At 35.0% G+C, this 14,767-nt stretch overlaps 1 long non-coding RNA gene across 3 annotated transcripts in view; it reads right to left on the reverse strand.

Annotated features, from left to right (window-relative positions):
- The window catches only part of LOC117797273, a 238,291-nt gene that overhangs the window by 180,985 nt on the left and 42,539 nt on the right, over positions 1 to 14,767 (reverse strand). The window contains exon 3 of one of the 3 annotated variants that reach the window (XR_004622220.1): positions 5,787 to 5,900. The exons of the other annotated variants lie outside the window; for them this stretch is intronic. This is a non-coding gene — a long non-coding RNA (uncharacterized LOC117797273). Of the gene's footprint in view, positions 1 to 5,786; positions 5,901 to 14,767 lie in introns of those variants that run through there. 3 annotated transcript variants of the gene reach the window in all.

Below are 14,767 nucleotides of genomic sequence, written 5' to 3' on the forward strand. Positions count from 1 at the left end.
TGTAAAGACAGTCTCTTCAATAAATGGTGCTGGGAAAGTTGGACAGCTACATGCAAAGGAACAAAATTGGACCACCTTTTTACACAACTTTCTTACACAAAAATAAACTCAAAATGGATTAAACACCTGAATGTGAGACCCAAAGCCATCAAATTCCTAGAAGAGAAGAGAGGCAGTAATTCTCTAACATTAGCTGTAGAAACATTGTTCTAGTTATGTCTCCTCAGCTGAGAGAAACAAAAGCAAAAATAAACTATCGGGACTATATAAAAATAAAAAGCTTATGCACGACACAGGGAGCCATCAGCAAAACAAAAAGCAACTTACTGAATGGGAGAATGTATTTGAAAATGATATATCCAATAAGAGGTTGATATCCTATATATATATATATATATATATATATAAAGGACTTCTATAACTCAACACCAAAAAAACAAAACAAATAGTCTGATTTTAAAAAATGAGCAGAGAAACTGAGTAGACATATTTTTCCAAAGAAGAGATACAGATGGCCAACAGACACATGTAAAGATGCTCAATGGTACTACTTGTCCGGGAAATACAAATCAAAACCACAATGGGATATCACGTTATATCTGTCGGAACGGCTAGAATCAAAAAGACAAGAAATAACGACTGTTGGTGAGGATGTGAAGAAAAATGAACCCTTGTGCACCATTTGTGAAAATGCAAATTGATAAAGTCACTGTGGAAAACATCAGAGATTCCTCAGAAAAATTAAAAATAAAAATATCATATGATCCAGGAATTCCACTACTGGGTATTTACCCAAAGAAAATAAACACACTAATTTGAAAAGATATAGGCACCCCTATGTTTATTGCAGTATTATTTACAATAGACAAGATGTGGAAGCAAAGCAATTGTCCATCAGTAGATGAAAGGATAAAGATGTGTATGAATACAATAGAATAATACCCCACCATGGGAAAGAATGAGATACTGCGATTTGTAACAAGTGGATAGACCTAGAGGATATAAAGTAAGCAAAATAAATCAGTCAGAGAAAAACAAATACCATGTGATTTCACTTATGTGTGGAATTTAAGAAACAACAAATTAAAAAAATGAAAAAACAGACTCTCAAATGCAGAAAACAAACTGGTGGCTGTCAGAGGGGAGGTGGATAGACATGGGGTAAAATACATAAAAGGGATCAAGAGAACACTTTTCTTGATGAGCACTGAGTAATGTATAGACTGTTGAATTATTATATTGTACACCTGAAACTAATATAACACTGTATGTTAATTATACTTGGAAAAAAATAAAAATTAAAAATTAATTGCAATGTGCAAACATAGCTACAATACCTTACATTTGCTCAGGAACATCTTGTTATATTAAAAATAAATAATTTCCTGTTTTATTAAAAGACAAAAGAAAAAGTTTGAAGCAAAACAGGCGGCTAACTCAGTCTCCCCTATGGTTAGGCTTGGCTTCAGCCTGCCCCCCATGGGCCTCCACAGCAGGATTCACACCAGCTCTGCTGCCCACATTTACTTTGCCAGGTGACTGGAGGCAGTGGTCCTTCCCACTGTGCTGTAAGGTGTGAGATCTGACTTCCCTGATAGCTACTTGGAAGGTTCATAAATAGAGGGGATACAAAAAAAAACCAAAACAAAACAAAACAAAAAAAGCTCTCCCATTTTAAGTACTAGTTTTAACAAAAGGAATACTTTCTAAGAAGTTATATAACTTATAAGCTATTTCAATCAGTTTGAAAGTATTTTCCATTTACCTTTTAAACCAATCACAAGACATATTAAGAATACATTAAGACGAAAACCTTGTTTTTGCAAGAACTCTTCTAAATATTAGTAAAATATGATCTGTAAATAAGACTTAGTCCCTTCCTTCTTTTAACCTACAATTCGGTTTAGGGAGGAAAACAGGCAATTAATAAAGTAGTAACAATGTGTATAGCACAGTAATTCTTGTTATAAGGAAAGCATACCATGATGAGATCTGGGCACACAGGGTTAGGTTAAACTTGCTGGAAACGTGAAACTATACTGAATACTAAAGGTAAATGAAGACTTAGACAACATGGACAAGTGTTCCACTCATTAATTTATTTATTCAACAAGAGTTTAAAAATGCCTATCTGTTCTTTTTCTCGGCTCTGGAGGCATCGCTGAACAAAATAGGAAGAAAAATAAATATTTCTCTTATATACTTTACATCCTATTGGGTGGAGGACACAAAAAATGAAAAAATGAAAAATATATAATAAATTAGGTGATAAAGTCTATGGAGAAAAAGAAACCAGGGAAAGTGTGTAGTCAGTGCCAAGGTGAAAGTGATGGGCAATTTTGAACAGATTGGTCAAGAAACTTTTCACTGGAGAGGTTATACGTGAGCAAGTATTTAAAGGAGGTGAGAGAGTGAGCCAAAAAGATATTTGAGACAGAGGCATTCAGGACAGAAAAAAACAGCAAATGCAAAGTTCCAAAGGTATTTCTAACAAACCCCAAGCACCAGCAAGGAATGTAGTAGAGAGAAACAGAGGCCAAGAAAGAGAATCTGGAGATGAGCCACTTGGAGAAAGAAGGAGCCAGATCATTTGGGCCAAATGGAATTGGTAATTTAAATCTGTGAGACTAAGATCACCAAGAGATTAAGTATGTACCCATAGAAGAGACCACCAAGGACTAAGCCTGGAACATTCCTATGTTAATACACTCAAAGAAATGAGAGACATCCTATAAAGAAGACTGAGGAACAGAATGATGAGATGGAAAGAAAACAAGGCAAGCACATTTCTCAAAAAGCCAATAAAGAATATGTTTCAAAGAGAAGAAATGGCAATTTTGATGAATTCTTCTGAAAGTTCAATGGGATTTGATATGAGGATTTATTGCTGAAAATAGCAATATGGAGGTCATTGGTAGCTTTGAAAATGCTGGGTTTAGTGAGGAGATGGAAATAAAGTAAGTTGTGAGAACAAGAACCTAGGTAGCTTTTTGAGGGGAAGATTTGATGTGGAGGGGAAGAGGTAATTGGGAAATAGCTAGAGGGTAAATGTGGTCAAGTTTGATGGCCTTGAGAAACACTACATGTAAAGGAAAATCCAATGATTCATTACATAGTGGGGGGATTTGCTGGAGTACTGTGTTTGAATAAAAGAAGGGGGATAGCATAATCCCCTCCAGTTCCACCCATATAGATGCAAAAGGTACGTATTCATCCTCTCTGATGGTTCAGTAATATTCCATTGTATACATGAACCAGCAGAGAGGGAGACAAACCATGAGAGACTCTGGATTCCTGGAAATAAACTGAGGGTTACACCAGGTGACGGGAATTAAGGAGGGCATGAGTTGTGATGAGCACTGGGTGTTATGTGCTACTAATGAATAGTTCAACACTACATCAAAAAATAATGATGTACTATATCTTGGCTAACTGAACATAATAAATAAAATCTTTTTTAAAAATTTAAAAAAGAAGAGGAGGAGGGGGACGGAGGGGGAGAGAGGGAGGGGGGAGAGGGGGAGAGGAGGACAAGGAGGACGAGGAGGAAGAGGAGGATCCAGTAAACAAGTTTTGGCTTAGTCGGGGGAGGTGAGGAATGCCCTGCAGGTGTGCCTAACATAAACAGGAATTAAGTACACAGTGAGCACAGTGGTGATGGTTGAAGGCAGATAGTGCAAACAAGGCAGTAAACTTTGGGAGGATAAGTGGGGAGGCTGTACCCTTCTCCAGTTTGGAGTAAAGATGTGGAAACCAAGTGCATGGAGGCCAATGTTGGCCTGCCTCTGAGAAGGTGGAGATGGTTCTTAAGAAATGCTGTTAGAAGTTTAGAAGTTTAGGGTGAGAAAGTCTTATTTCCAGCATGCAGGAGGTCTCTGTAGACTCCTGCTGATTAAGGCAAAAAAGCCAAGGAGACAGATATCAAGAAGGGCAGGAATATTTGCTGGCCAAAAAAAAAAAAAAANAAAAAAAAAAAAAAAAAAAAAAAAAAAGCCTGAAACTTAAAAGGAACAACAACATGGGAATTAATATGGCTGATCCTAAATTCAATGGGGAAAGTGACATGAAAATGAGATAAAGTGGCTACCAGTGAGCAGAACATGAAGGAACTTGGAGCACACTTTAAACACAGTGGACCTTTTTCTAATGGAATTGGGAGAATAGCTATTAAAGAGATTCAAGCAGAAGTTGCCATGAAAAGATTGTATTGTTTGAAAACATATCTCACCTACAATATGGATAATGGATTGGAGACACAGGTGGGCCTTATATAGTTTCATTTAATTAATCTAAAAATTTTAATATGAAAATATGTTTTTAAAATCATTCCACTAAAGATCAGAAAATGAAACATGATTAGTTCCTCAAAAGAGTAAAGTTAGGGATGTTTTCATAGGGTCCTTCCCTTTTGAAAACTTCTTATTCCCATTTCCTCTTATTTCCTTTACCTATGTTTTTAAAGACCGAGCTCACGGGGCGCCTGGGTGGCACAGCGGTTAAGCGTCTGCCTTCGGCTCAGGGCGTGATCCCGGCGTTGTGGGATCGAGCCCCACATCAGGCTCCTCTGCTGTGAGCCTGCTTCTTCCTCTCCCACTCCCCCTGCTTGTGTTCCCTCTCTCACTGGCTGTCTCTATCTCTGTCAAATAAATAAATAAAATCTTTAAAAAAAATAAAATAAAATAAAAAATAAAGACCGAGCTCAGGAATTATTTCCCTTTTGGACTTCATCCCAGATGCCAACGTTCTTTTCTCTTATACCACAGCAAACAGTATCATGATTGTTAATGAATAGATAATTCAAACATTTTCCTCCTATCCGGAACCTACACTTCTCAAAATCAGACTGTATTTATTTTTGAATACCAGTGTCTCAAACAAGGTTTTATACATAGAACCTACTGAATAAGAGATGAACTTAGTTTTTATTAATTTTACACAACATGCATGCTTTATGGGTCATCGCATTATATAAGAGAATCCGTGGCTCCCCATTAATGAGAACGGGGAAGGAAAATCCATATGTCCTCTTTAAAGAACTTAAAAGTCAGTCCTATTATATATTTAATGTGGGTAAATCCCCATGCATTCCTCTTTTGCTGATGAAAGACAAAAGCAGCGTGGAAGCACATTAGTGATTTCTTTTAAACACAAATCTCAACTGACATTAGCACTTTGTCAGCTAAAAAACTTTGATCCAAAATGTGTTTTCAAATAAATATTTGATTGTATATGTATGTATGTATAAAATTTCCTGAGGCTTTTATCATAAAAGAGTATATCCTACAGAGTTGTTTAGAAAGTTTCTTTTAAAATGAATTTAAGTCAACAAACAATGACAAAAATAGATTCTTAGCTTTTAATCTTTCAGCCCTCTGGACTCCAAGACTGGTATAAGTTCTATTAACAGCATTTTAAAAACTTTGAAAGTCACTCTTGTTGTTGGCATAGCCTACTTTTAATTGTTTAGATACAGATTTTAACTCATTATCTTTTACTCTCAAATAATTTACTGCCAGTTGGCAAGTCAATGGATTTGACTCCTTACCCCATAATGTGTCAACTACAAAAAAGTCATTTTTTAATAAGTCCATGACAAAAACGTTATTTGCTTCAAAAAAAAAGTAAAGGATCACTTTTTTTTTTTAAAAGATTTTATTTATTTATGTGACAGAGAGACAGCTTGCGAGAGAGGGAACACAGCAGGGGAGTGGGAGAGGAAGAAGCAGGCTCCCAGCCGAGGAGCCCGATGTGGGGCTTGACGTGGGGCTCGATCCCGGAGTTCCGGGATCACGCCCTGAGCCAAAGGCAGACGCTTAACGACTGCGCTACCCAGGTGCCCCAAAGGATCACTTCTTCTTCAAGGTAAGATACTGCAGAAAGGACATGATTCACTTTTCTATCTGAAACAATAAAAAAAAAAAAAAGGAGAACTATATGAAACAATGGTTTTCAAGACATCGGCTATCATGCAACAAAGGACAGTTATCCCTAAGAGACAGGACCCAAACGGGTGGCCCTGTAAGAGTTGTGACTCACTGTTTTAAGAGAGTTTCCAGGTCATGACATACATAAGAAGAATCCATATGAACTGATGGAGTTCTTTATTTGAGAGTCTAAGATGACTAGAACAGAGAAACACAGAACAAAGAAATGAACAGAAAGAGAAATCCAAAGATCTGTGCTGGGTCTCACTTAAGTACTCAGCAGAGTACTGGTCAACACACTCAGTGAGTAAACTACCAAAGATCAAGTAAAGTACCACCTGAAAGGAGTAAATAGTAGTTAATGGTCCCACAGACCCAGCCATACTGAAAAACATAAAAATTTACAGGGCATTGGATAAAACGTCTTGACTCATTATCAGGACAAAATCAGCGTCAGTCTACATGCTGCTCTATTCCTGTCTAACATATTTTAAAATCAAGAACAGAAGGAATCAAACTATTTCCAAGTAATTTAACTGCATCTCAGAGCAAAGCTCAAATATACTTAAAGAAATACAAAAATATCTAATCAAAAGATAAAATTCAAAATGTATGACATTGAATCCAAATTACCAGTCAGCAAAGGAGAAGGAAAATATAAACCATAATAAGGAGAAATAATTAATCAAAAATTCAGAATTGACACAGCTACTAGAATTAGTAGCAAAGGACATTAAACAGATATTGAAATATATTCCATATGTTCAAAAACTAGCAGAAATATTGAACAAGTATAGACATGGAAGAAAGAAAAGAGACTCATATAGAATCTCTAGAAATAAAAACAACAATGTCTGAGAGGAAAAAAATACTGGATGGAATTACAACAGAATAGATATCATAGAAGAAAATGCAATAAACATGAAGGCATAACAACAGAATTGATACAAAATGAAATATGTATGTGTACAACACACACGAAGAAAAATTATCAAAGGATCATTGTACTATTGGACAACTTCAAGATATATAAAATATACACAAAAAGAGAAGACAGGAAAGGAGAATAGAGAAAAGAGGGGCACGTGGGTGGCTCAGTCGATTAAGTATCCAACTCTTGGTTTAGGCTCAGGTCATGATCTCAGTGTTGTGAGATTGCGCCCCACATAGAGCTCCATGCTGGGCTTGGAGCCTGCTTAAGAGTCTGTCTCCCCCTTTCCCACTTCCCCTTCCCTGCTCTTTCTCCTTCCCCCTCTAAAAAATATAATAATAATAATAATTAATAATAATAATAAACAACCTATGGGGGGTAAAAGAAGAAATACTAATTGAAATCAAGTAATGTTAGTATTATATTATTCTTTTAAAAACTGTTGACTATTCTAGGTCTTTTGCATTTTGCTATGAATTTTAAAATTAGTTTCTCAGTTTCTATAAGAACACCTCCTGAGATTTTGGTTAGGATTACATTGACTCTATGTATCAAATTTGGAGATTGGCATCTTCTTTCTATTTGGTTTTCTAATAAATGAATGCAGTTTGACTTTCTTGTCATTTAGGGCATCTTCAACAACAGTTTGTAGTTGTTCAGTGTTTGGGTCATACACATACTTTGTCAGATTTAGTCCTAAGTATTTCAGGTTTTTTTAAGCTATCATAAAAGGTAGTTATTGTTTAATTTTGATTTCTAAGTTTGTTGCTAATATATTTAAATACAATTAATTTTTGTATATTGATCTTATACCATACAGCCTTGCTAAACACGCTTGTTAGTTCTTATAGCATTTTTGTCAATTCCATTGAATTTTCAACATAGATGATCATATTATCATATAATAAAGACAGTTTTACTTCTTCTTCAATTTAGATGCCTGTTTAGAACACAAAGGCAGACATGCACAGAGAGGTGATGATGTGAAGACACAGGGAAAACACCATCTATGAGCCAATGAATGCCTGAAGCCACCAGAAGCTAGGAGAGAGGCATGTAACAATTTCTTCCTTCACAGCCCTCTGAAGAAACCAACCCTGCTGACACCATGATTTTATACTTCTAGCTTCCAGAACTGTGAGACAATAAACTTCTGTTGTTTAAGGCACCCAGCTTGTGGTACTTTGCTCTGGCAGCCCCAAGAAACTAATACCCTTTATCCAGTTGAGGAAATTCTTTTATATCACCACTTTGCTGCAAGATTTATTAAGAATGGATCTGGGATTTTGGCAAATGCCTATTCCCCATTTATTAAGTTGAGCACATGGTTTTCTTTTTTTTTTTTTTAAAGATTTTATTTATTTGACAGAGATAGAGACAGCCAGCGAGAGAGGGAACACAAGCAGGGGGAGTGGGAGAGGAAGAAGCAGGCTCATATCAGAGGAGCCCGATGTGGGGCTCGATCCCAGAACGCCGGGATCACGCCCTGAGCCGAAGGCAGACGCTTAACCGCTGTGCCACCCAGGCGCCCCGAGCACATGGTTTTCTTTATATTTTATAATCTGTTTAATTGTATTAACTGATTTTTAAATGTCATCCCAACCTTATATTCTGAGGATAAATGTCACTTGGTCATTATGTATCTTCCTTTTTATGTATTATTGAATTAAATTTGCTAAAATTGTGTTTCCTAGGTGTATGGTATGTCCCATAGTTCTTAAATATGTCAAAACTTTTATAAGAACTACCAGGAGAAAAAAATTGCTAAATCAAAAATATTTTTGTATAGCTGGAATGTTATTAATGTCTATACATGTGTGAGAAACTGTGCGCTTATAGAAAGGATTGGAAAGCATAGATCTGGTAATGCTATCATTGTGCATAACATTCTCCAGGAGAATCAATGAGGAAATACTGATGAAATCGTCATGTAATTTACTCCAGTCCTCTCTTTTTATTATTTATTACTATATTACTATATTAAATTAATCACATCTATTTAGTTTCATCTACAGATTATCTGGGCTCACCTTAAGGTGATCTCAGCCTAGATCTCATGCTTTAACAAAAAAAGGCAATCTTTGAAAACTGTAGAAAAAGGGAACCAGATACTCTTTACTACTGATATTTAAAATAGACCAGGCTTCAAAGATGAAAGCTGCCATAGCTCAGACATTTGTCAGACTATAGCTTAAACATTTGTCAGGACTCATTTTAGTACAAAGCATGACTTTATCATATAGGAGAGGCTCATCCAAAACCCACTCTTACAAGAACAAATTAAACAGCACTGAATTGGCTAATGAGTGAAAAATAGTTGTGATAATTTGTTTTGGTATATTGTTGGTATTATTTTTTAATGTTCTGTTTTCCAATAGACATAAGAAAAGCCCCTCTTTCTTAGGCTGTTTTCAACTGTCAATTTACAATGTGTTTATCAACTGAAATTAAACATTTTAAATAGTAACTGATGCTGGTAATTCAGAAACACGTTACTCAGGAACCTTTGTAAAGATTTTCCCCTTAAAATCCAACTGAAATTAAACATTTTAAATAGTACCTGATGCTGATAATTCAGAAACACGTTACTCAGGAAACTTTGTAAAGATTTTTCCCTTAAAATCCTTAAAAACATCATTTTTTATTTCTTTAATTGATCCATATAATATAAAATCAACCATTTTAAAGGGTATAATTAAATGTCACTTGGTACGTTTGCATTGTTTTTACAACTACTATCCATATCTAGCTCCAAAATATTTTTTATCTCCCCACAAAGGAAATTCTGTACCCATCATCATTCCCTATCTCTCTTCCTCCTAGCTGCTGGTAATTGCCAATCTACTTTCTGTCTATATGGATTTACCTATTTTTGATATTTTATATAATATGTGATCTTTTATATATGTCTTCTTTGACTTAGAATAATTTTGAGTTTTCTTCATATTTTATTATGTGTCCAGGCTTCATTAATTTTTAAGGCTGAATAATATTATGTACATTGTATGGATATGTCACTTTTTATTTATGTATTTTTACATTGATGGACATCTGGCTGTTTTCTATCTTTTGGCTATTGTAAACAGTGATGTAAGACATTGAATGTTGTATAAATATTATTTTTGTGGGCATAAGAAAATCTGTAATGTAAAAAAAGGAGGACAATATATGTACATGTCCTTTAATAGAAATTAATTATGTTGTTTTCTTTTATTTAACATTCTGTATAATCTATTTGAAACTGTGGCATATTCAGGAAGAAATTATCATCCATAGTGCTTACTAGTTGTATAAACTAGGCCATGGGGGACTATTATTGGTGGTTGTGCTGAAAGGACACTTCATCTGGGGAGGTTAGTCCCTAGGGTCTATCTTAAACTGCTGGGACTAAGGGTAAAAATGTATTGTTACTGAGGAAATTTATAGGGCTGAGTGGAGAATATGCAGTCTGTGAATGCAGTTCTGATATGACTGAATGTGAGAGCAAATAAAGGAATGAATAGAGAAGATATAGCCAGTCTTGTTTAGGTAATTACAGAGTTCAGTTTTACATGCATCTACTAATTTATATCTGATAACATAACGTAATATTCTGCAAAAGGAATACAAACATTTCAACAAAATATATATCAAATTGAAAAAAAAAGGAGACTATCCTCACATCTACTACTAGCATTTGGTTTAGATTAATGCGTATTTCCAAATAGCTACATTTCTGAAGTCACTGTTATTGAACTATTTGGTGCTTGACACATAATAGATGCTAAAAGTATTTTTGGCATCAATAAATAATTTGTTAAGTCTTAGGCTTATATCATTGTTGCAGTTAGTGTCCTACGGTATCTTTAAAAAGTTAAAATACATGCTTTTATTAATGAAGACTGTTTGAAAGATTTAATTATAATAGCACCAATTGGTGATTATTCACATTAGTGAACAAGCTGAATGGCTAATGACAGCATATCAGTAATTTAGAATAAGTTACATAGTACAAGGAAGCTACATTTAGTCATTAGCAGTCGTCTTACAGTGAAATATTTATCGCTATTCTCCATGTACAACTAAGTGAAAGCAGAGCCTTCAAATGATAAACAGAGCTGAAAGACAGAAAAAAAAAAAATGAAATTGCACTAGGTGTGCCTCAGAAGCAAAGTAAAATGGCTAGAAAATATACACGAAGTTGCTAGTGTAGTTATCTTAGGGGATTGAATTTAGTTGTTTTCCATTTTCCTTCTTTGTTTATAGGATAATATTTTCCCCAAACATTCACAAGTAATGCCTATATTTTATTTAAATAAAATATATTTTTATCCTGAATTGTATTTTCAAATTGCTTTAGTGAAGGGCATGGCACACTGGATTGATCATGTATACAGACACTCAGAGATAGGATTCACTGATGCTTTTCATGGACTGTTTATACATTGCAGGAAGTTTCCAATTACTTCAGTATTGCTCAATCTGTCTTCCAACAACTTCCACGAATGAGGGTTCCACTTTAAATCGAAATGTACTTGATTTATCTCAGAAAAAATTCAAATAGCTATTACATTTTAACAGGTTTCTTTTCCCTCTTTGTCGAATATTCATTTGAGGGGTTTCATTGTACCATAGTCCTATATTTTGTCAGACAGGGAACAAAAGGATTTATTCTTCTAAATGTTCTTTGCCTTTACTAGGTATTCTTTTGAGAGCAGACTACTGGCCTGAGATTTTTCTCCAATCAAGTTCCACAGTAGGAAAAAAAAAAAAAAAAAGAAAGCAGGAACAAAAGATTAAGAAAAAAAAATAGAAAAGCTATTATCTTGAAAAACAGGCTCCTGGTTGAAGTGTTATTGTTTTAGTGTCCTTCATATACACAGAATTCAGTTGAAGACTCAAAGTCAACTTTAATCCTTAGTTTTAGAAATTCTCAAATACTCTTCTGTGGAAGAAAATGACAAAGCCTCACTTTGCAAATACCTAAGCAAGAACACACTGTTAGCTCTACCAAAGATCACTCAGTTCAAATTCCAGCTCTATTACTAGCAGGCTGTGCTACTTGGGCAAGTTAAATAACCTCCCTGTGCCCCAGACTCCATATGCAAACTATAGAGAGATGATAAAAGTACCCACCTTAGAGGGTTGTGGTGAGGGTTAGGTCAGGTAATTCATGTAAGGAATTCAGAATAGTGCCTTACTCATATAAATACTCAAGAGATATTAGCTATTATTACATTATTATTTTGTTACAAATATTATATAGTAGAAAACATTAATCTCAATGGTATCATTGTTATTAAAGGCACATTAATGACTTTTAACTTACTTACTAAAAACTTATGTAGTACAAAATTAAAATATCCTAAGTCATTCTATTATCAGAAGACAGTATCTAATAAAACCACTTATTGACAAGGGTAAATGAGTTGTTTTCTTTTCAATTACCCCAGACTGCACACTTTTTATCTATGATCATAGCCAATTCATGCTAATGTTTACCAGGAAAGGCAGACCAGAAACTAGAGATTCATAAGGACGAATGAATCATTATCTGAAAAAAGCACCTCCAAATATTTTATTGTGCATTTACACAAAGAACACACTCTTAGGCATCAAGTATTAAAAAAGAATCAAGATACTTGTATTTGACCATTAGTTTACAAGTAAAAATTCCAGAACTTAGAGATATTATTTCTGGAGACAAAACGAATTCTAGAAAATATTACCATTAGATATTGAAATCTATCTATACATATATATACACACATATATACATATGTGAAATACATATAAACCTGCATATATATCTACATACACACACACACACATACATATTTGTATAGGTTTTACTTTTCATTTAGATTATTCCCTTAGGATACACTAAAATTAAAATTAGTGAGTCAAAACAGAGAAATATGTTATGAGTTTATACATGTTTCCATGTTTGCTTTCTACTTTTCACAGGGCTGTATGAATTTTTTGTACTACAATAATGTAGGAGTAAACATCTTCATGAAGCCTTCAACATTTTCATTAGGGGACAAGATGCTATTTAATAAATTTAAATATGCTATTTAATAAAAAAATATGCTATCTAATAAATATGTGCTATTGTAATTCACACTGCAGTCTCAATATACAATTTTAAGTAAGGCTGATCATTTTCATAATGGGTAATCAAGTATATTTTCTCTTGTTATTTATCTTATCTTTATGACCTAGTGTCAGGAATTTTCCAAGAGACAGCTCTCTAAATGAAATATAAAACCTATGTGTGCATGTATGTGTGTATGCAGAAATACATGACTGCAGCACTAAGGTACACAGAAATGAAATACTAAAGTGAGATGCCAGGTGACCAAGATGACTTTGAATTTCCCCTCAGCTGAACTAGACTTCAGATTTCTCCCTGTGTACAGGCCCCTGACCTCCCTTTTCTTGGAGCATATACTTTAGAAAACTTGCCATTGTAAATTTTTTCTCTGTCCCTTTGAGATGCAAATCTTCTCCCAGCCTCTTGCCAGTTTTACAACCCAGAAATGTCATTCTCAAATACCTGGGAGCCATTCTTTGAAATACAATTATCAAAGAAAGCTACTCCCCCATCTCTTAATGTCTGTTAGAGGATAGGAGCCAAACTTGCCTAAGCACCAATTTAGCAAACCCAGATGGCTTAATAACATTGACTAACCTGTGCCTTAACTTCTACCCCTCTCCCCATGTTTTCCTACTGGTTTACCCCAACACTTAAGACACTCTCCTGCTTTTGTTCCTGCAGAGTTGAGTTAATCTCCCACCCCTATTGCAAGTCTTGACCTCCAGGGCTACTCTTCAATAACATATTGCCTTCTTGAATAACTTCTCTTCCCTAACTTCATTTGGTGCAATTGTTCTTTGGCACAAATTAAGATGCACAGTTTCCAAAGGAGATCTGAAATCACTCAAAAATCCCTCACTCAGAAGACTAAATAGATGGTATAGATTTCAAGAAAATGGGGACATTTTCTTGGAAGACAGTTGCACTACAAGTTGCCCTGATAGTTGCATTAAGCTATAGAGTCTGAAACCAAATCAGACCTGAGAGGGTAGCATCAGGATTGTGGCAGGGCAGGAGGGAGCGATGGCAAATGTACATAAGAAAACTTTAAGGGGAAATGTTCATTACCTTGATCGTGGTAATGATTTCACAACTGTGGACCTATGTTTGTACTTAACAAATTGTACACTTTAAATAAGGGCAGTTTAATGTATGTCAGGAACATAAAAGAAAGGAAAAGGAAGAAAATAAAGAGCATAGCTTCAAAGACAACTACCCTGTCAGTAAATTCAACATTAAAATAAGGTGGTAAATAACTGATTACCTTTGTTTATGGATTCATTTTTTTCTTGATGTCACTGTTGTTTTTAGAGCTATATATCTGGAGAAAGTGGGGAGAACAGCAGAGGAAAAAGACTGAGTAGCAACGGGCCAAGCAAAGATGATGACATTCTAGTCCTAGGCAGAGGGGGTGGAGAGAAATACACACACTTTGAGAAGACACGTTGATGAAAATTGGTTGGATTTGGAAACCAAAGAACCTGGATGGGCTGGATAGGGAGAAAGAGATCTACGCCCTTTCAAAAAAGAGGTATTGAAGCAGGCTAAGAATATAATCATGTTCTGATTGTCTGTCAGTAGTGTGACTGTAAATTTTTCAGCTATGGGTTTCTAAGTACAAATATAGCAACATGTCTGGAATTATAATTAAGGCGTAAAATGACATAGATACAAGTTTACGTAGTATACTGCCAAGAGTAATAGACTGACTACACCTCGTACATAGCCTGCTGCTAATTAGCCCTGAGACTACATTTTTGGGTCCTTATGGATTTCTACACCAAAAACATTTAAATGTTAACAAAGCCATCCTTGTACTCAGACAGACCTAAA

This window comes from Ailuropoda melanoleuca, chromosome 20 (assembly GCF_002007445.2).
Source record: "Ailuropoda melanoleuca isolate Jingjing chromosome 20, ASM200744v2, whole genome shotgun sequence".
NCBI lineage: Eukaryota > Metazoa > Chordata > Mammalia > Carnivora > Ursidae > Ailuropoda > Ailuropoda melanoleuca.